The sequence below is a fragment of the Miniopterus natalensis genome, chromosome 4, assembly GCF_054644295.1.
Source record: "Miniopterus natalensis isolate mMinNat1 chromosome 4, mMinNat1.hap1, whole genome shotgun sequence".
NCBI lineage: Eukaryota > Metazoa > Chordata > Mammalia > Chiroptera > Miniopteridae > Miniopterus > Miniopterus natalensis.
Genome location: NC_142084.1, coordinates 62,760,771 through 62,783,300, shown reverse-complemented (window position 1 = coordinate 62,783,300; position 22,530 = coordinate 62,760,771). Strand labels below are relative to the sequence as shown.

The 22,530-nt window shown below is 52.6% G+C and overlaps 1 protein-coding gene and 1 pseudogene across 1 annotated transcript in view; both read right to left on the bottom strand.

The window, feature by feature from the left end:
• CSNK1G2 (casein kinase 1 gamma 2) overlaps positions 1–14,084 on the bottom strand; it is a 45,055-nt gene extending 30,971 nt beyond the window's left edge. Inside the window, exon 1 of the mRNA XM_087816609.1 lies at positions 13,987–14,084. The gene's annotated coding sequence lies outside the window, so the exon portion shown is untranslated. The remainder of the gene's footprint in view (positions 1–13,986) is intronic.
• A 4,711-nt stretch (positions 14,085–18,795) lies between these two features.
• Positions 18,796–19,268, bottom strand: LOC107534559 (small ribosomal subunit protein eS25 pseudogene; annotated as a pseudogene).
• Between the last annotated feature and the right edge of the window lie 3,262 nt (positions 19,269–22,530).

Genomic DNA, 22,530 nt, shown 5'->3' with positions numbered 1-22,530 from the left:
AGCCCCAACTTGGAAGTACCTTCCCCAAGCCAAGGGGTCGTTTCTCTGAAGAGAGAAGAAAACAGATCACAGAGCCCCCTCCCTGCCACTGACTGAGGACCTGGCCAGCTACTGATGTGAGTAGTAGTGACTTGGACATGGCGACACCATCAGGCCTTAGGGTCAACGACCCCAGAGGGATCTCAACCCATGATCTGGGGCTCCCTTACCCTGAGCCTGGAAGAGGGCCCTGAGGATGACAAAAGGGGACAAGAGTGAGAATCAGGCCAAGGACAGAGCCTGCTGTCAGCCCTTGGCTCTAGTTCTGGGAACAGCTGGCCCAAGCCTCAGAGCCAGAAGGGGCAGGCACCTCATAGAGGAGAATCCCAGCCACATGCTCACAGGGAGGTGGGGCCACAAGATAGCAGGGACCCAGAGGCGCAGTGAACACACACACCTTCCTGTGCTCTCACACACGTGTGCACAGTCCCTCATGTACTTACACTTACATGCATGCACACCCCTCCCCATGTTCACACGTGCACATCTCACACGTGTCCATGCCCTCCCATGCCTGGCAGTCCTTTCCAGAGGGGCCGTGCACATAACCAGGTATAAAGAGGTGCCTGACCTGCATGTAACCCTTGGGCCTGGGCAAAGCCAACATGGAGAAGGGACATGGCCCCATGAGCACAAAAGCTCCGTGTATGTGTGGACCCCACCTGGCCCCAGCCGGCTGCGTGGACACAACGCCAGCCAGGACTGAAGATTCCAGTGCACATGCTGCCTCACCTGGGTCCTCAACATTACACCAGTGACCCCTAATGCAGTGTGTCTGGGCCGCATGCAGCCGCCTTACAGAGGGCAGGTATGCAGACACCTGTACCTGCAGGGGACAGTGGGCATAGGGAGGCAGGTGAGGGGCCTGACCCCTCCCCAAGGACACCAGCCCCTGCTCACCACACAAACAAGAGTTGCCACCCCAGACCCAGCGGCAGAGACTCGCAAACGCTCTGGAAGGCGCCACACCACCACCCACCAGCCACACGGGGGCATTCTGGGTCCTCTCCTAGATGCTCTGAGTCATATGGGACCTGCAGGAGGATAGCAAGGGTGAGTCAAGCACCTGCTTATGGGAAGAAAGCCTGAGGCAAGGCTAGGACCAGAGCTAGATGCCCAGACCAGCATACCTGGGCAGAAGCAGGTGACCCAAAGCCTCAGGAGAATGGAGTGTCTGACCTCAGTTCAGACCCAGGAGTTAAAAGTAATTATCCTGGAGGAGCGGACCTCTCACTCCTCCTTCGGCCTCAACAGCACTAGCATGGCCCCCAATTTCACCCCCAGCCTCCCCACAGAGGGCAGGCCCTCCGGGGAGGGGGGGTTCCATGTGGACCCTCATCAATTCCACGCTGACATGATCCCCAGGCAGCCTCTGAAAGCTGCTGTCCTGCCTGTGTCCACACTAAGAGGGTCTCACAGAGAATGCTCCACATCAGGGCCATGCTTCTCCACCAATGCGCACCTCAGATGAGTTACCTGCCTTGTTCTTTTTGGGGTCCTCCATCTTGTCAGGGCCAGGGGCTGTCTCCCCTGCAGGGGCCCCAAGAACCCCCTTCTCTGACCATCTCCAGTCAGTGATGTCACAGTCCCTGGCTGACATCACTAGCACAGCCCCATCCTAGAGCCAGAGCAAGTCTGAGGAAGGTGCAGGGAGTCTCCCTCCCTGAAGGGTGGCCCCTCACAGGCTGCCTGGCCCCACAGTGCACGGTGGAAACCACTGTGAGTGTAGCATCGGAAGCACCCAGACTCAGGTGATCCTGGATACAACCCCTTCTAGGTAACTCTGGACATGTGCGTCCCCCCACATCAGGAGCCCACCTCTGCCTGGGGATTCAGTAACACGTAGAGGCAGGCCCCCCTCCCCAGGATTCACCTGGGACCAGAAGCGCGGAGCTCCAGGAGCCATGAGTACCCAGTGTGTCATGTCCTGGCATCTGCACACTACTACTGCACAGGGACCCAAACCAGGGAGACGTGCCCACTGTGGGGCCGCAGCTGAGAAGTCCCATGGCACCTGCAACATTGTGTCATGGCAGAGAGGAAGGAAGTGCCCCACAATGACTGTGCAGGAACCAGCTGCCCAGCCCATGGGGACGAGGTCAGTGTCAAAAAGGATTAAGCAGAAATGGGTCTTAACGCACCAAGTTATAGATGGAAAGGAGACAGCGGACCTGGGGGAAGTGCCTGGACATGGGACTGAGTGTGCCAAGCAGGTGGCCCGAAGCCGTGTATCAGTGATCTGGGGTGTGGGCTCCAGTCAATGCCATCCCAGAGGGCGTGCAGAATTCCTGCCTGAAGTCCTGCCTGAAGTGACCAGGACCAGATAGAGGAAGGAGACAGGCCTGTGAGAAAGGACAGCTGTCACTGCACCCATCACAGAAAGGTGGACTACATGAGTCAATGCTCTTGGGAGAGGGACAAAGATCACAGGGCATGGTCACGAGGTGGCAGGATGCTCTCACATAGTTCAGGAAAAGCAAACACGGCCATGGTGACAGTGAGCCCATGAGAAGCAGAGAGTATCAGGTACTTTTCTTGCACGCTTTCAGCATACTTGACAAGTTTTCAAAATTAAGATTACAAAGAGGCAAGGTTGCTGCTACAAACTCTGTAACCTCAGACCACAGAAACCAAAGTCAAGCAACAGTCTGGGTAATAAAAGCAAGTCTTCCAGACAGCTGGTGACATGGGAGTGGCCTTGATGTGTAGCAGCTCTGGAACCGGTATTGACTGTAGGCACCGGCTGTGAGTAGTGACGATGGGTTTCAGAGAACCTGCTGCAGTGCTGCAGAGAACACGGGAGGGACCTGAGTTTGTTGGGCAAATGTTGGTAACTTGGACCCGGTCCAGGGCCCACGAGGGGGGGGGCACACGGCACTATACTCTCTCCACATCTGAGCGCATCTGAAAATTTCTGCCTAAAGAACTGAAAGGAAAACAAGGGGGCCTGAGGGAGAGCAGGGAACCCTGGCTCCTGCCCTGGGATATGAGGCTTGAAGACAGACACTGGTATTGCTGCTGAGAGATGGTGCACATGGGCTGGATAGAGCATGTCTGGAATATTCCATCATCTCAGAGTACACTCCTGACAGCACTAGCCTCTCCCCACAGACACCTGGTCAAGCCCTTATTCACACCTTGCACTGCGCTGTCAAGGGGGCAGGGTTGTCCCACTCCATTTGATGGTACCTGCAGGCCCCTCGTCCTGGTCAGGCTAGGCCCACCCTGGGCACTTCTGCTACCCTGTGTAACTACAGTTCCAGCACTGTATCAGTCCTTGATGTAGGCTGTGTCCCCAACAGGATAGGTCCTAACCCCTGGTGTCTGGGCATGTGACCTTATTTACAAATTAGGGTGGGTCCTTATCTGTGACTGGTGTCCTTATGAGAAGGAAATAGAGACACACCGAAAAGGAAGGCCATGTGACAATGGAGGCAGAGATGTGACCACAAGCCAAGAAACTCTGGCAACCACTGGAAGCTGGAATAGGTAGAAGGATCCCCCTCCCCTGGAGCCTTAGGAGGGAGTGCAGTCCTATGACACTTTGATTTCAGACTTCTGGCCTCAAAGAACTCAGTGAAGATGCCTGACCAGCACCCCAGCAGGGAGATAAGTGTCAGTGTCAGCAGTGAGGAGCCATGGGGAAAGCAGAGACCCTGAGGTGGCAGATGAGTAGGGCATGCCCTTCAATGCAATGAAAAAAAACACACCAGAAAACCCAGACTGGGGACATCCTGCAGGACATGATGGTGAAGGCATCCACACAGGAAAGAGGGGAAACTGATTGTCACATGGGATCCTAATGGGGTCCTGGAACAGAGAAAGGCCATCAGGGGAAAATGAGGAAATCTGAGTAAATATGGATTTTAGTTATCAATGATGTCTCAGTCCTGGCTCATCAACTGTGACTAAGGCACCATACTGACAGAAGGTGTGACCAGGGGTACTGGGTATGGGGACATGGCAATTGGCATTAGCTTCACAGTAATTCTGTAAATCTAAAACTGTTCTAAAATAAGGTTTACTTTTAAAAACCCAAACCTTGGCCCTGGCCGGGTGACTCAGTTGGTTGGAGCATTGTCCCATACACCAAAAGGTTACAGGTTCAATTCCCAGTCAGGGCACATGCCTAGGTTGTGGGTTCAATCCCTAGTTGGGGTGCATATGGGAGGCAACCAGTTGATGTTTCTTTCTCTAAAAATCAATAAAAACATATCCTAGGGTGAGGATTAACAACAACAAAATTCAAACCTCCATCTCCTCTGGCAGCTTCTTCCTGCCCCTCCCTCAAGCACATGTGTGGTGCCCACTCATGGTCTCTACTCAGATGTCACCAGTGAAGCCACCCTCCCCAAGCCCACAACATACCCCACCCCTGAACTCCTCTGCCATGGGGCAGTACGTATGTGGTCACTGTGTACCTGCCCCCTAACCATAAGCTCCTCAAAGACACAGAGGCCTTTTGTGCAGGCACCACACAGGAACTCAGGACACTGGCAAACAAATGATATGAAACAGACCAACATATCTGAGAGAAAGTCGGCAAAACCACAGAGGAGGTATAGGAGGCCTCACAGATGCACACTGCTCTGCCTCTCTAGTACAACATGCAGATTAAAGTAACAGAGACATGCCCAGATGGGCACGGCTCTGCGGTTGAGCATCGTCGACCCATGAACCAGGAGGTCAGGGTTCAATTCCTGGTTAGGGCACAGGTCCGGGTTGTGGGCTCGATCGGGGCATGCAGGAGGCAGCCGATCAATGATTCTCATCAGTGATGTTTCTACCTCCCTCTCCCTCTCCCTTCCTCTCTCTGAAATCAATAAAAACATATTTTTTTTAAAAAGTAACAGACACTCTCACTTCTCAGCCTGTTGGGGTTAGAAAATAACATTCAGTAGCAGTGAGAGCAGGGGAAATGGGGACTTTTTAACAAAAACACTTACATTTAGGTAAAAGAGGCTACTATCCAGGCCATACAACCCAGAGGAATGGCCAAAGAAGGACTAATTGAGAGCCATGCAGGTGCAGCCCTGTCCCCACCCTCTGCAGGGTTAGTAAACAACCTGTGCACAGAAAGGAAGTGGCATGTGGTGCAGCCTCACAAAGCTGTCCCTGCACATGGGCAAGAACCCAGGAAATTGTCCCTGGGGCTGGGGCTCCAGGGCAGGAACCCCCTCCCCGCCTTTCCTAGGCCTGAATCTACTTTCCTCCCTCACAGTGAGCACAATGAACACAATGCTTTTGCATTTCCTAAACTCAGCTACTGTGGGGAAAGGTGGGCGGGAGGGTGCCCTTGGCCTCCAGCCTAGCAGGTGCAAAGCTCAGGAACATGCAGGGTTGGAGACCCTCATGGCCAGAAACTCTGGTGGGCCCTATGCTGGAGCAAATGGAAGGGCCCCTGCAGAATGGCTAGAACACATGGAAAGCGACACTGCCCAGAGCTCCCGGATTTTACTGAGGTGGGCCCAGCATCACCTCTAGGGACTGGCCCAGTTCAAGGGACCTGACCATATGCAGGAGGGAGACAGGACCAGCTACCTCCTTGGGGTAAGACACCCTTCAAATCAGACATGTCCCCCAGAACTGGGCAAGTCACTGGGACTGACGACTGGGCCAAGAGGGTGGCCACTGAGTCAACACTGAAGATGCTGGGCAGCCATCCTCCTGAAAGGGCAGCCCAATCCAGGCCTAGTACGCCGGCCTGGGATCTGACACCAGTATCCTCCTGCAAGGCTTCCCTCCCAGAACCCTCACCCAGAGCTCTCGGAAGCACCACTTCAGGACTGGACCTGGCTGGAAGCTGATAGGCAGGAGTGGGCACAGCCTGGAACAGAGGGAGCATACAGCCACTCTCCAGGGGACGCAGGTCTACAGCGTGCCAGGTCCCATTTATAAACACGCTTGTGTTTTTAGGGATCTCAAGTGTGAATGGTGCCCACCTCTTAGATGTTGAGTGATTTTTCAAAAGCAGTCTTTATGCTTTGCTGTAAGGTTCGTTTTCTTCAATGTGCACACTTTGTTTTTTGTTACTTAAAAATACTAAGAACAGGATGTTGGTTTTGTGGTCTCACTTGCTGGGACACCAGGTCCTAGTCCTTTCAGTCACTTGAAGATACCAGACACACCTTCTTGGGAGAAGAGTCAAGGCTGCCCAGCTGCAAAACTCGCCACAACCAAAGGCCAAAGGCTGGCATGCTGCCTGTCTGTCTGTGAAAGTCTCAAAGTAGGACCCAGCCCAGTGCCACCGCAGTGACTGGTGCACTGGTACCCACTCAGAACTTCTGGCTTTCTGGAAAAGTGCAGGGCAGCAGATAGGTGAGGTTCTGGAAACTGGTCAGGGTTCCCAAACTCTGAGAAGGCAGAGATGATACAATAATGGGTCAAAGGACAGGAGAGGAGAGGACAGGATAGGACAACTGGCCTGAAGAGAAGCCAGGGCACAGACGCTGAAATGTGAGTTGAGGGGGAGAGGAGTTGAGGTATATGGAGAAGTGGAACCTCATCCATGGTGGGTGGGATGTAAAATGGTGCAGCCACTGTGGGAAATAGTAGGCAGTACCTCAAAAAGTTCAACACAGAGACACCAATGACTCAGAAACCCAGCTACTCAGTGTACACCCAAGAGAACCGAAAACACACATCTACACAAACCTGTGCATAATGTTCACACGGCATAATTCACAAAGGCCAAAGGATTGACATAGCCCAAAGGTCCATCACCTGATGAACAGATAAATACACTGTGCTCCATCCATTGGAATATTACTCAGCCATAAAAAGGAGAGAAGCACTGACACTTGCTATGATGTGAATGGACCTTGGACACATGATGCTCAGTGAGAGAAGCCAGATACAAAAGGCCACATACTGTATGATTCCATTTATGTGAACTGTCCAGAACAAGCAAATCCAGAGACAGGAAGTAGACTCATGGTTGCCAGGGGTTAGGATGAAGAGTGACTACTGAGACAGGGTGCCTTTTGGGGTGATGGAACATTCTGGAATTAGACAGAGGTGCTCGCTGCACAACACTGTGAATGTACTAAAAGCCACTGAGGTGTTTTCATATCTCGAATAAAAAAGGGGAGTATGTGGTATCTCAATAAAGATGTTTAAAAGTCACAGTGAGCCCTGGCCAGTGTGGCTCCGTTAGCTGGAGCGTCGTCCTGTGCACCAAAAGGTGGCAGGTTCAATTCCCAGTCAGGGTACATAAGCAGGTTGTGGGTTCCATCCCAGGTCGAGGCAAGTGTGGGAGGCAATTGATCTATGTTTCACACTGACGCTTCTCTCTCTCCCCCTTCCTCTCTCTGAAATCAATTTAAAAAAAAAAGTCACAGTGAGTGTGACTCTGGTTGGTGGCCTGGAGAACAGGGCCTGTCCCTGTACAGATCAAAGTTTAGCCAGCATGCAGACTGACTGCCACAACCACACCTCCTGCCCTTGGGCCCATGTTGAACAGGATTCTGTCACAAAGAACTCAGAGGTGTGTACCCACAGAAAGTTACAGGTGTAGAAACTGGTCAGACAATGGGGAGAGGAGGAGGGGCTGACTCTTGGCTGTGTGAGAACGCGACTCCAACCTGCCAGCTTCAACCCTTCCCAGAGGCCCTGGGTGAGGCCTGAGGCTATGAAGAGGGCCCCCACAACCACCAAGGAGAGGCAGGTTTGGTCCTCAGATCCAGGGGCGATGAGCTCACATATCACACCCAAGTGCTTCGAACCCAGTCAAGATGAATACACAGCTCCCATTCACCTGTGCACACACAGGGCTCATGCATCAGGAACCCCAGGGAACCAACCCCCAGGGCACACTCCAGGGCTACCCTCCTTACACTGGTGGCCCAGGCAGCACTGGTGACCAGTTAAAGACCTGGAAACCCCAGAGCTGTCTAGCCCTGTCTGGTCACAGATGCAACCATGCAGTTATTTCATACTGGTGAACAGGTAGCACATTGACTTTGGTCCCCCAAGACCACTCCTGCAGTGGAAGAGACCCCAATACCAAGAAGGCTGCATCAGAGTCACCTGAGATGTTGCTAAAAACCCAGATTTCCAGTCCACCCCCAAAATGCTGTTGGCCAGATGGAGCCTAGGGACCTATGCCCAGCGAACGCCAAGCAGCTGGGCTAGAAGCCACTACTCAGTTGTGAGGGTTTCACCTCCCACCTGGCTGGCCAGCTGCCCACCTCAAACCAAAACCCAAGCCCAGCACAGCCACCCAGGCATAAACATGCAGGCACCCCATTACCACTAAAGCCTAATAAGCAACTAATAGCTTTTAGTGTAAGTGTATCTCACGTAGTATCTGAGACATACTTATAGCCAGCAATTTTGGGTTGTTTGTCTGAAACTAAATTTGGCTGGGCACCTACACTGCTGCATCTGGCCACACCTCTATGAAGCTGCTCTGCTCCTAGCACCCTCAGGCGAAGGCCTATTCAGGGAGTGTAGAACCCACAGCAGTGCTGACAGCAGGACTCACTAGTCCCAAGCGTGCCATTTTTATTCAAATCTGTGTGTCTTTTTAAATTGATTTTTTAGAGAAAGGAAGGGAGAGAGGGGTGGAGGAGAAACATTGATCCCTACTCACCCTGAATGGGGATCAAACCTGCAACCTGGGTATGTGCCCTGACAGAGAATCAAACCAGCCACCTTCTGGTGTATGGGATGATGCTACAACCAACTGAGCCACACCAGCCAGGGCCAAATCTGTGTATGTCTTAAAACCAAGCATTTCCAATGAATATTCAGTGTCCAAACAATGATGAACCATCAGTGTAAAACACTCATTCAAAAGAAAAACTAAGCTATCTCTCACCCATTTCATGTTTAAATATATTGAATTAAGCCCTGGCAGGTATGACTCAGTGGTTAGAGCATCAGCCTGTCAACCGAAAGGTTGTGTGTTCAATACCCAGTTAAGGGCACATACCCTGGCCCTGGTCAGGGTACATTTGAGAGGCAACCAATCGATGTGTCTCTCTCACATAGATGTTTCTCTCTCTCCCCCTCCCCCCTTCTCTTCCACCTTCTCTAAATATCAGTGGAAAAACTATCCTCGGATGAGGATTAACAAAATAAAATTAAAAGTAAATAAATAGATATACTGAGGTAAATAAAATGTATTAAATAACTTTCACCTGTTGCTTTTTGTTTTTAACGAGGCTACTGGCGTACAACCACCCACGCAATTCAAGTCCCAGGCTACCAGCACTGCTGGGGATCTCGAGTACCTGTCCCTCCCCAGTAACTGTCACTGCCCACGTGCAAGGTACCAACGTGACCATATCAGATGGGGAAGCTGAGGCCCTGGGCTGAGAGGCACCTGGAACGCCCCCCCAGGCAGCCTGCCAGGTGAGGGGCACAAGCCATAAAGTGCTCTGGGGCCAGCGGGGCTGGACTCCCAGCTATCCTGTCCACTGCGTTCTGCTCTCCTAAAACAGGGAGGGCAGTCCCCCAGTCAGCTCCGCAGCTGTCTCCGGTCTAGCAGGTGTCTCGTGGGACGTAGCATGCAGTGCCCAGCCTGTATACGAAGCCAGAGAAAGCAGCGCCTCGGGTATAACTCCACCCCTGACAGCCTGGAGGAGGGAATAAGACCAGGAGTGCAGAGGAGCCCAGGGGCCTCATTCCCAGGAGGCAGAGCCTCCCTCAGTCCCCTCTCCACCTTCCAGTTCCTGGGTCCAAGAGAGCAAGATGTCCTTTCTGAGCCCCAACCTGAGACCTCGAGACATCTGCTTTTGAGGAAAGCCCTCTCTGGGAGGTCCTTGAGCCCTAGGGTGGCCTCGACTACCACGTGGGAAAGGCTCTGTAAAAACCAGACCAGGAACCTTTCTAGAAGCAATGAGCCCCAGGGGTCTGTGCCAGTCTCTCCATGAACTCCCAGCCCATAATGTTCTGCGTGGGATTCCCAGTCCCCAAGGTGCCCACATGAACTTGGGAAAACTTGAGAGGCACTGTCTGACCTGAGGATTGAGGTCTAGGACCCTGCCCCCAAACCTCTCTCTCTGCCTGGTGGTCAAGGCCTGCTCCTTAGGGAAGCCACTGGGTGCCCACTGTCCAGCCCAGCAGAGCTTCATCATGTGCCCGCCAGACTGCCCCTGGAGGGACCACAGCAAGCAGAGCCCCCCCCCCCATGACAAACAAGTCACACTTGCCTTCTCAAGACAAGATCCCTGTGGAGGCTAGGGGCCCTACAGCAATGCTGGCCTGCAAGAGCATGTCCCTGAAGGGAAATTTCCAAGTGAGAGGTTACCTTTAAGCAGTTTTTTTACACCTGTAAGGTGAATCACTGACCAACATAAAATTATGGCACACAATGACATATTATACATATTTCTACCTTCTAAACAGCGATCACCCACTCCAGGGCTGCCCCAGACCCCACCATGACCCAGGAAAACTCAAGATGACCCAGGTCTATCTTGGGGACCCAGCCTGCACCTGAGACCTCTGCCTGCTGCTGGCCAGAGAGGCTCTGAGTGGGACAGGCCCAAGGACCACGGGCGGCTCTTCAGTCTTCTTAAAACATTCTGCCAAACTCTAGCTTTTGGAGGGGAAGCTGCCGAAAGGACAGAAGTCTTGCCCTGCCCTACAGAACCAGGCACAGTGAACCCTGAGTCCTCTGATCCTCATCCACTAGGGTGACTGCACCCTAAGCGAGCAGTGCTTGCCCTGACCTCAGTGGGAACCTTCTCAAGCCTGCACACGCTCTGCCAGCCTGTCATCCTTCCTCCATGTCAACACGCTTCTGTGGAGTTTGAGATATAACCTAGAAGCAGACTGTATCCTGTGTCTGGTGCACTACTTCATTTGTCTTTGGCCACAGTCCGACAAAAAAATTATAGCAAATAAGACTGCTTTTTACCACAACGTTGCCTCCAACAGTGAATGCCACCGAGCTCCTGAATGAGAAAGAACCAGTCCCAAGTGGGTTGGCTCAAATGGGGGAAGGCCCTAAGGAAGGAGCCTCACGTTGCCCTAAGGCATTCTAGGGGAGGGGACCCCAGATAGGGTCTAGAGAGGGGCTGGGTGACAGGGGAGTCAGGTGGGGGCACAACTTGGGCTAGGTCCCAGAACCGTGGCACCCTGTTTATCAAGGAGCTTTGTCAAAGCCATATCCTCCTCACTCTAGCAGACTGCTCAGGCCTCAACTTCCTCATCAGTGCAATGGGAACTCAGGAAGTAGCCCAGCAAGACTCCACAAAGCTCCCAAAATGGGGAGGAGACAGAAGAGGAGCTGCCTGAGGCAGGGGCCTTCCAGACCAACCAAGTGTCAGCTCAGGAACCCAGAGCTGCCCCAGCATGAAGACACATCACAGAGACAGTGCTCACCAGGCGGCCAGAGTTCGTAACAGCAAGGCCTCCACTGGGCATGACAGAGGCCACTGACAGAAGACGAAGCCCATTACTGCTCCACCACCAGAACCAGACCCCAACCACATGCTGGGGCTCCTTCACAAGGATCTACTTTCCCCTTCCAGGTTAAAACAAAGGTGGCCAACCCTCCCAATGTCACAGAGGCCCTAAGGCTGGCGGCCCCAACTCACCTGCCTCTACCTAGCAAAGCTCCCTGCCCCATATACTCACTTCTGGGTGTTCAGGGCCCAGAAAAGATGTCCCAACCCCACCACAACCCTGATGATGAGGAACCCTGCTGCTCCTAAGGTGGCCTGGGGAAGCTTGTGGGGGCCCAGAAGGGATGGCAAAATTAACCATGGGACAAGTGGTATCTCAGGGGAGATGCCACTGTCCCTAAATTCAGCCTCTCAGGGTCCTTGCTCAAACCCACCAATAAATCTCCACAATACACTTGGCTCCCCAGCTGTCCGGGACTCCTCTCAACTGGCTTGCTTCCCAAATTACTGGCTGGCATGCTGACTCCCCCAAAGCTGGGATAGGCACATAGGAAGGTTTTCAGTTTTAAAAAACCTCACCTGGTTCCTTTTGCCACCCAGAGATAATTACTATATAATCAGGAGAGTCAAATGGGAATTAGACCAGCAGCTCCGTCTGCACAGGGTTGTTGTCACAGCACAGGGATGCCCAGAGCCAGGTAATGAGATGCCCATCACCATTTGCTTCAGAGAAATTAGAGGGATTGGAACCAGACAAGAAGCCACTCTACAAGAGAAGGGCTGACTGCCAATGGTTCACAGAAAAACCAGACCTTTGCTGTCACCTACTGCTGTGGTGGAGAGTCCAGTCAGCTCCTTCTAGACAGCCAACCCACTCCTGCCACACAGTCACACTTCCATATGCAGCAGACACAACTGGCCTGGAATTGGGCCCACCCCTATGCCCCAAGCAGCCCTCCCATTCTGTTCCTGAGAGGCAAGACCACAGAACCCTCAGGGCAGAGACAGGGGTGGGAGGGTGGAGGACAAACATCTGCGGTCCCAGAGACTCCAGGGAGGCTGTGAGGCCAGTGTGAGCACCTGGGGACACTGCACCCTGCCCCCGCCCATCAGCCTGCAGAGTCCAGAGCAGTTCCCTTCTCAGAGAACAATTTGGTGGAGACAGTGAAAAACTGAAACTAACTACTGGCAACCACAGCAAACTTCCCCTTTTCAAACCTGTGGGCTTGGCTCACAATGTGTTCTTCACAGAGGTAACTCCATCCCCAGCAGCGACCACCCCTTCCCTGATCAGAGCAGCTCTTGGCAGGTGGTTTTCCTCTCGATGAGAGCATTTGTGCCTCATCTTACAGTCATCTCACATCCATGAGCCTGGGGGCCTGCAAACCAATGGAGCCTGTCCGCAACATCGTCCCCCCTTCCAAGCAGGGACAGAGAACCCAGACAGTCTGAGCCCCACCAGATGGAGCACCACCGGATGACTGTGCAGCCACCCTGGGTGCCCCCACGGAAGGAACTGGGGGAAAAAAGCCAGATTCCACCTACATGCAGGAAACTCTCCAGGACCATTTTCTGCAAACAATCCCTGCCCAGGACATCACCACATTTTCTCTTTGGCCCCCAGCCCCTATCCCTCGAAAGAAAGTTGGGGCTGAGGGGCCAGGGGAAGTGCTGTCCCAGGCATGGAAGGGAATCAGTGGTAGGATCAGTGTGGACTGTGAAGGAGGCGAAGCACACAGACCTCCCACTACCCTTTGAGATCTGAAGTGTTTCCAGAAAACAAAGCTACTGGTGAAGGCGGAAGGCAGAGGGCAAAGCCAGGCTGAGAGCCAGGAGTTCCTGAGCAGCACCCTGCAACAGGTCACCCTGAAAGAGGTCCCTCCTTGCTGCACAACCCTACCCTACTCAAAGCCCCCCCGCTGTCCCCCCCAAGACCTTCAGGACCACAAAGGAGAGGGGGAATGTATGTAACACTGTAGGGAGGGATGATGGAACCAGGTGGACAGGGCCGGGACTTCAAGGGAGAGAGCTGGAGGAGTGGGTGTCACTGGGAGTAGACAGGGAGCTTGAGCACTGGGTGGAGGTGGGGTGGGGTTAAGTGGACAGTGGGGGCAACATGGTCTGGAGTGAGGAATCACTGTGAGCAGATGGGCCTGGAACGTGGGGATCAGTGGGTGTAAAGATGGCAAGGCCTAAGTTTGGGGGCCACTGGAAGGACAAGGGTGGAGTACAGAGAGAAAAGAGTGAGGAATAGGAATCTAGAGGATGGGGGTCAGTGGGCTGTAGGTGCAGTGGTGTCGGAGTGTGAGGTTCAGGGAAATGTTAGAGCAACGGGGTCCAGATTGCGGGATCAGAGGCGGTAGGAATTAGCAGGAATCAGAATGTGGGGTCCGCGTGTTGTACGGACACAGGAATCTGGGGTGCGAGGGTCCAGAGTGCGGGTTGTAGGGATAGCGGGGTCTGAGGTGCGGGGGTGGGCGGGGTGCGGAGGTCCGCTGGGTGAAGGGGCGGCGGGTCTGGGGTTCGCGGGGTGGGGCCGAAAGACCCGGCGCGTGGCCGCGGCAGCCGACGAAGGCGCGCGCATCGTTACCTCTCGGCCTCCGCCGTGGCCGTGGCCCTGCGGCCGGCTGGCCGAGCTGGGTGGCCCGGACTCCCTCAGCAGCGCGGCGCGGGCCTCCGCTCCGGGCCCCACTCTCGTTCCGGCGCCCGCTCGAGCCCCGGCTCTCGCACTGCTGGTCTCCGCATGTTGGGCGCGGGCCGTCCCCGCCGCGCGGGCGCCCGGCTCGCCCGTCTCGCAGCGTCGCCGCGGACCTCGCTTACGCCAACAGCGTCGCGGGCAGGGCGCGGCGCCCACTGCGCAGCCGCCGCCACCGCAGGGCGCACGTCAACGTCACAGCGCGGGGTGGGAACCAGCGACGTACCCGCCGCTTTGCGGCAGTGGGTAGCGCCGAACGACCGCCGCCGCGCTTTGCGGCCGCTCCGGGATGGTTAGGCAAGCTGCCCGCCGGGCGACCGAAGGCGCACTGCTGCTGGAGCGCGCGCGAGCTGGAAGGAGCCGGGCTGCGTTCTCCCTTTGGGGGCAATTCTCCTGCCTCCCGCCCGGGCTCACCCCGCCGTTGCCATGGCAAGGCGTGGCTGGCCACCCCGCCGCGCTTCTGTGACGTCACGGTCTCGCCACCTGATGTCACCGCCGGGCGGTGCCGGGGGGGTGTGGTCAGCGCAGGTACCCGCTGACTTCCGGAGCAGGCGGCTGGAGACGGGCTGGGTGGTGCCAGCAAGGGTAAGGGACTTTAGGACATTAAGCAAGCGGCGTGGCCTCACTTCCCAGTGTCCTAATAAGTGGTGACGTCAGCGAGGAGCAAAGGAGGGCTCAACACGGACTGTGTCCGCCGTGGGTCACCCGAGGCAACTGGCTCCGGGGTGCTACTGGGCCGCCCTGCCGTGCACAGACCCTGCACGCAGCTGGCACTCAGTAATGCCCACCGCCCGGACGAGAGGAGGCCTGGGGAGGGGGTGACTGGCCAGGTACCTGTGGTAAGGCCCTGTTCCACCCTGAAGAAACAATGCCTGCCCACCCGCAGGCCCCGCGTGCCTCCTGGGGGCATTTTAACGTTGGAGGAGACGCATCCATTCAAATATTAAATTCCTGCCATCAGCTCTGAGAATAGAATGGTGAGCTGGACTCTTGGCATTTTTTGCTAAGGAGACCTCAGTCCTGGGGGGAAGTGGAGACAGGACAATACATAAACGGACACAATAGTTTTAGAGGATGTTATAAGGTGGCGTGGGGCAGTGATTGAGAGCTGCACCCTAAAGACTAAAGCTAGTTGTGATCAGATGGGAGAAAGATTCCCAGTAGCCAGATGGAGTACAAAGAAAAAGTGAGGGAGGAGAATTAAACTGGAATGGGATGGTAGAATGGCAGTGGTTTGGAGCCAAGCCAGGCCCTTGCAGAGGCAGACTTTAAGGCTTTGCCCCAATCCTCCTCCTACAGTCACCACCTCTGGGAAGCCCAAACCATCTCTCTCATTGTCCTTTCTCCCTGCATCCTGACACTCTCCAATCTGAGCCTTACCATAAAGGAGTGTGTGTGTTTAAAGTCAACCTCCTTTGCAGGCTTGATCCCTGCCCTAGTGGGGGTGCATATGGGAGGCAACCAATAGATGTGTCTCTCACATTGATGTTTTCTTCTCTCTCTCTCCCTTCCACTCTCTGAAAAATAATGGAAAAAATATCCTTGGATGAGGATAAAAATAAAATAAAATGTAATAAAATAAAGTCAATCTCCTCGCCCTGGCTGGTGTGTGGCTTGGTAGTGGGAGCATTGTCCTGTGCACTGAGGAGTCATGGGTTACATTCCTGGTCAGGACCCGTGCCCAAGTTGTGGGTTTAATCCCCAGTTGGGACACATGCGTGAGGTAACTGATCGATGTCTTTCTCTCTTCCTTCCTTTCTCTCTCTCGAATCGGTGAAAAGTGTATCCTCTTGTGAGGATTTAAATAAACAAAATCAGCCTCCTGCTCCAGCCGTGCCAGTACAAAGACTGTGACTGCCTTGCTCACTGCTGTGCCTGTACCTACACTAGGTACTCTGTGTATGGTAAATGAAGGAAGAAACTCCATGGTCCTCCCAGATTCTGGAGAACTTGGGGCTTTATTTCCTCAGACTTCCCTGTTCTTTCTCTTCTTTCCCACTCTTGACATTTCGGGAAATCTGCTTTCAGGTGCTCAACTACCCCCGGAGGGGCAGGTGGCACCATGGCCTCTCCAGAGGTATTTTAGCCTTAAACCCAAGCTCCAGCCTTGCCCCCTGTAAAAGCAGGGTGGTTTGTGCAGCTGAAGGAATTCAGAAAGTAAGGCAAGTTAGGGATTTTGCCAGCTAGAGGCTGTGTGACTATGGGTAGGTCAGTGACCCTCTGATCCTCTGCATCTTCATCTGTACGTTAGGACTGAGTGCTCCATTGGGTATAGGATTCCATGAATTAATGAATAAAGAACTGCCAGCATAGGGCCTTAAGGAACATATTTCTCTCTAATCACTTGGGATCTTTGAAAAAGCAAACCACCTTCCAACTTCCTTATTTTTAACCTACTTCAAATGTGATCCACATGTTCCTGTGTCCTTTGGCTTTGATCAAAGGGACACTTTGGGGAAGCTGGGGTGAGAAACAGTCCCTTTAGGGTTCTTGATAAAATAATAACATTGTACAGAGGATGAGCTGATCTCATCACCCCCTAGAAAGTCAAATAATGTCCTGGCCAGTAAATCCCAACTGCTGTCGATTTTGCAGAGGAGCTGGCAGAAGTGCCCCCTTCTGTCTTTTTACCCTTACAAGAGGTAGGCTTATCTGTGTCCCCCTCCTTGGAGAGACCCCAGGACAGGCTCAAGTCTATCCTGGTGTCCAGCACCAGCCAAGGAACAGCAAGTGCCTGGTTCATTTTTGTTGAATTGAATTAGTGTCCCCTGCAGCCAGGGCTCTCCCCACATGGTGCAGAGACTCATTTTGATGTTTGCATTCCCATTTTCAAGATGTGAAAACAGGTTTAGAGGAGCAAAGGAACTTGTCCATTGATTCCAAGCTCTGAAACTCCAATGCTGCTCCCTTCCACCAGTGGATAATGCCAGCTCCCACTGGTCTGAGGGGGCACCTGGGAACCCCCCACCCAGTCCCAGTGCCTGCAGCCAAAGAGAGCATTCAACCAAAGGTGGGGCATGGCACCATATGCACTTGACTTATTTGGAAAAGTCAAAGTTCTCTTTGGAAGTTGTGAGCAATGCCTGGGAAATGGGCTAGAAGACACATGGGAGAGGCAATGAGGGGCAACCTTGAAGAAACTGAGGTCTGGAGAGTGCAGAAGCTCCTGGGATGAACTGTCCATCTCCAGGGTCTCCCCATCCTCTGAGAACAGCCCCCAGCAACCTGGTGTACCATGTGACTGCCCAGCCATCTTTGGCCCAGAGTAAGCCAATCCAATGCTCTGGGATTGCTGAGTGGGAGGAGGCAACTGACTTGTGAAGTATGACCAGATAGTGGCCTTTTGCCACAGCTGGCTTCTTGGGCATCTGCTTACTCTATTGTCATACAGTGTAGGGTAACCAGGCCTGGGCCTCCTGGGACTGTCAGTGCTAAAACCCGAAAGTCTTGGCAAACCAGGATGGCTTAGTCACCTGAATGTGGGGCATGTAGTGTCCTACTTGTAACCAAGAACCATGAGGAAGAGCTGCTTCACTCCACTCCCAGGGGGCCAAGGCCTGGACAAGGCAGAGGGTTGAATAATGTCCCCCTAAAAGTTCATGTCCACCAAGAACCTCAGAATGTGACCATATTTGGAAATTACGGTCTTTGCAGATGTAATTAGTTAAGATGATGTCATGCTGGATTAGTGTGAGCCCTGAATCCAGTAATTGGTGTCCTTATAAAAAGAAAAGAAACACATAATTAGAGACGGAGAAGATGGCCATGTGAAAACAGAGGCAGAAACTGGTGAAGCGGCCATAACACCTTGATCTCAGACATTGAAGTTCCAGAATGTGAGATGATAAATTGTTTTGAGCCACCTGGATTTGGCCACTGTTATGGGTTGCATTGTGTCCCCCCAAAAGACATGTTGAAACCCTGATTCCCCTGCACTTGTGAATGGGAAATTTGGAAATAGGGTCTTTACAGATGTCATTGAGTTAAAATGAGGTCACACTGGAGTAGGGGTCGCCCTAATGTAATAACTGGTATCCTTATGTGAAGAGGGAAATTTGGACACAGATGATCAGGGAGACAGCCATGTGATGACACAAAAATTGGAATGATGCATCTACAAGCCACGGATGATGAAGGATTGCCAGAGCCACCAGAAGCTGGGAGAGCAGCCTGGAACATTTTCCCTCATGGCCTCAGAAGGACCCAGCCCTGCCAAAACCTTGATCTCGGGCTTTTGGACTCCAGAAGTAGGAGAAAATTAATTTCTGCTGTTTTAAGCCACCCTATTTGTGGTCATTTGTTACAGCTGCCCCAGGAAACTAAGACAGCATCAAGTAGTTCTGTTTGAGGTTTGGAAAGTAGAGTATGTAATGGAAAGAGCCAGCTCCCAGCAGCTCCACCAGGCGTGACCAAGGGTCCTCCCCACTGGCCACATAGCATGCTCTAGATCCACAGAATGGGGGGCTGAAAGGACAGAAATGTATTCTTTCACAGTTCTGGAGGCCAGAAGTCTGAGATCAGGGTGTCAGTAGGCCTTGCTCCCTCTGAAGATGCCAGGGGAGGATCTGTTCCAGGCCTTTCTCTGAGCTTCTGTTGCTTCCTTGGCATGTGGCAGCATTTTCCAATGTTCCCTGGCATTCTCCCTGTGTGCATATCTGTGTCTACAGCTCCTCTTTTAGAAGGACACAAGCCATACTGCATTAGGTCTACCCTATTCCAGTATCATTTTTTTTTCTTTTTTTTTGATTTAATAAAGTTTTATTTTTCAAAATGTACAGCTGGTGGGACCTTTTGTTCACACATCTTCTCCAACAGCTGGGGCATCCCCACCTTTGGTGTTTCTGGTGTAAATTACTTGAGCTCTGTGCTTTGAAACTAGTTTAATTAAAGTCCTTTACTGAGGAGCTCCTGAAGGGCTGCCCTGGCCAAGGAGCCGCGGATCTTCAGTCTCTCAGAGATAACAGCTGGGGTTATAAGCTTATAGTTGGGAACTTCCTTACAGAGTTTGTCATATGTTGCTTTGTCATACAAGACTAGGTTATTGAGCTTGTCCCGAACTTTGCCTTTGGACCACTTCTTCTTTTTGGCCTTGCCCCCGGATTTGTTCACTGGGTCTTTGTCTTTCTTGGCCGACTTTCCAGCATCTTTCTTCTTTTTGTCATCCTTGGGTGGCATGGCGAGATTCAGAGCACCCCAGTATCATTTCATCTTAATTAATCCCACATGCAATGACCCTGTTTCCAAAGATAGTCCCATTCCCCCCAGCTGGTTTTGCCCAGTGGTTAGAGTGTCAGCCCTCAGACTGAAGGCTCCTGGGTTTGATTCTTGCCAAGGGCACATACCTTGGTTGCAGGCTCAATCCCTGGCCCCGGTTGGGGTGCATGCAGGAGGCAACCAATCAATGTTTCTCTCTCTCTCCCACTCTCTCTGAAAAGACACACACACACACACTGATACAGACTGATACACACATGCACACATATACACACACACACATGCTCAGACCAGAACCCACCACTTTCTACCTGAGGGCAAAGTCAAGGTCCCCCACCCTTGGCAGGACAACCTGAGACAGGATCTCAGTGCCTTCCAAAGGGTCCAGAGGGGCTGAGCCCAGACTTCCCATAGCTGTGACCAGTTCATTTACAACCCCTACTGCTCCTGCCCTTCACCCTCCAGATAAACCTCTTTCCCTCAATCTCTGTCTTTGGGCCAAAACGTCATGTTGCAATGGAGTGAATGCAATAGCCAATCAGAGGATCCAGCTGCCTTCCTCTATGAAGTCAAATTAATTGGAGATTTGCAAAATGAAAACTATGCCACTAGTCGTTTTTTTTGTTTGTTTTTTAATATGTTTTTTATTGATTTCAGAGAGGGGAAGGGAAAGATAGAAACATCTACCAGCTGCCTCCTGCATACTCCCTACGGGTGATTGAGCCTGAAACCCAGGCACGTGCCCTGACCGGAAATCGAACGAGTGACCTCCAGGTGCATGGGGTGATGCTCAGCCAACTGAGCCACAACAGCCAGACTACTAGTCTTTTTTTTCAACCGTGGGTTTTAAATGTTAAAATATAATGAACTTATTTTTAAATAACATTAACAAATGTTTTTAAATGTCCTATCTTGAATCCTAACATAATAAATGTTAGTATTTGACTGGGAAAGGCAGGAAGGACCTTCCCCTAGAACTTTCAGAGGGAGTGTGACACCTTGATTCACGACATCTGGTCTCCAGAATGTGAAAGCATGAATTCTTTGTTAAAGCTGCCCAGTTTGGGCCCTAGCCAGTTTGGCTTAGTGGTTAGAGCATCGGCCCTTGAACTGAAGGGTCTCTGGTTCCACTTCAGTCAAGGGCATGTACCTCGGTTGCAGGCTCAATCCCTGCCCCCAGTTGAGGTGCCTGTGGGAGGCAACCAATCGATGTGTCTCTCACATCTATGTTTCTCTCTCTCTCCCCCTTCCACTCTCTCTGAAAAAGCAATAGAAAAAATATCCTCGGGTGAGGGTTAAAAAAAAAGCCACCCAGTTTGGGATCCTCTGTTACACTGCCCCAGGCACTAATACAGGCCCCACCATTCACACTGTGGACCTTCCTGCTGCCTTGGCCCCAGGCTCTGGGTCTGGGTTGATGGAAGCATTGAAAATCAAATCACCCCTCCCACACTGGAAATTATCCATCAGGACTGATGCTTTATGTAACTAGTATATGATCCTCCAATCAGATTTAAAAACAAAAAAAGAACAAGAAAAAACCTGTATCAATTTTTCCAACTCAGTTGCTGCTCTTAATTTGCACTAACAATTTTGCCAGGCCAAATTTTGCAGCTAAAGCAGGGGTTTCACCCAAGGCAATCCTGCCCCCTAGGGGACACTGGGAGATGTCTGGGACATCTATGGTTGTCATGACTGAGGATGCTCCTTGAGTGGGTAGGGCCAGAGATGCTGCTCCACACCACACAATGCCCAGCTGGGTCCCACAGAGAATGACCCAGCCCCAGTAGCCAAGGAGGGACCTGAACTAAAAGAAGGCTCACAAGGCCCTGGCTGGCATGGCTAAGTGGTTAGAGCATTGGCCCGCGTACCAAAGGGTCACAGGTTCCATTCCTGGTCAAGAGCACATACATGGGTTGCAGGTTCTCTCTCTCCCTCCTTCCCTCCCTGCCTTCCCCTCTCTCTAAAAATCAATGGAAAAAATGTCCTTGGGGGAGGATTAACAACAACAAAAAAGAAGGCTCACAAGAAGCTGGCAACTAGAAACTAACCACTAGTAGCAAGACCTCCTGGTCCATCAGCCTCCTGCTGCTAGAAGTGACCTATCCCCACTCCTGACCAGAGTTAGCACCTCCCTCTGGATCCTAAGTAGTCTTCTCAGCCCACCCCTCCCCCAGGTATCCCCAAGCCCCCGCATCCTGCCCTCACATGAGGTACCGTTGGGCTATGTGCCCACAGCTCCTGTCCTGTCCCAGGGACACTGTCCCCCACTACCCAGCCCCTCGTCGTAGCCTTGTCAGGGTCTGGGGGTCAGCATTTGCTCCAGCCCTGGGATGCCTTCTACTTTCCTCCTGCTTCAAAGTCAGCGGTTCCCCTGCTGGTACCTACACACCCTAGAACCTGTGAATGGGACTTTACTTGGAAACGGTCTTTGCAGATGTAATTAAGAATCTCGAGATGAGATCATCCTGGATTAGGGAGGCCCCAAATATAATGATGGTGTCCTTGTAAGAGACAGAGACACAAATAGACATGGCTGGATGAAGATGGTGACAGAGACTGGGGTGATGCAGACCCAATACTAGGGACGCTGGAGCCCCCAGTAGCTGGAAGAGGCAGGAAAGACCCTCCCCTGGAGCCTCCAGAAGGAGCTCAGCCCTGTGACAGCTTGGGTTTGGACTTCTGGTCCCACAATGTGAGAGGATAAATCCCTGCAGTTTAAGCCACCCATCTGTAGTTCTGTCACTGCCCCCTTTGCCAACGGCCCCTTCTCAGCTGTCCTCGGTCCTCTCAACTCCACCATGTCCATTGTCCTTACATGTCTCCAGGCTGGTGCCCTCCACCTCCTCGGCCCCCCACCTGTTTCTCACTTTCCCAGTTTGTTGTTTCCCTGCTTTACACCATCACCAAGCCCACCTCCTACCCAGCTAGGGGACACCTGCTCCTCACCCTCAAGGCATGTCCACCCAACCCATGTTTCATATACCACTGGGAGTGCCCCTAAGGCACACTGCTCCTCAATCCCCATCTCTTCACTTCCTCACATTTCCTATTACCAGAGTCCTTAGTGTCCTTGGTTCATAGACGCATCACCCCCAATCTCTGCCTCCATCTTCACAGGTGCCTCCCTATGTCTGTGTCCAATGTATCCTTTATATAAGGACACCAGTTGACTTGGATTAGGGCTACCCTGCTCCGGTATGATTTCACCCTAACTTTACACCT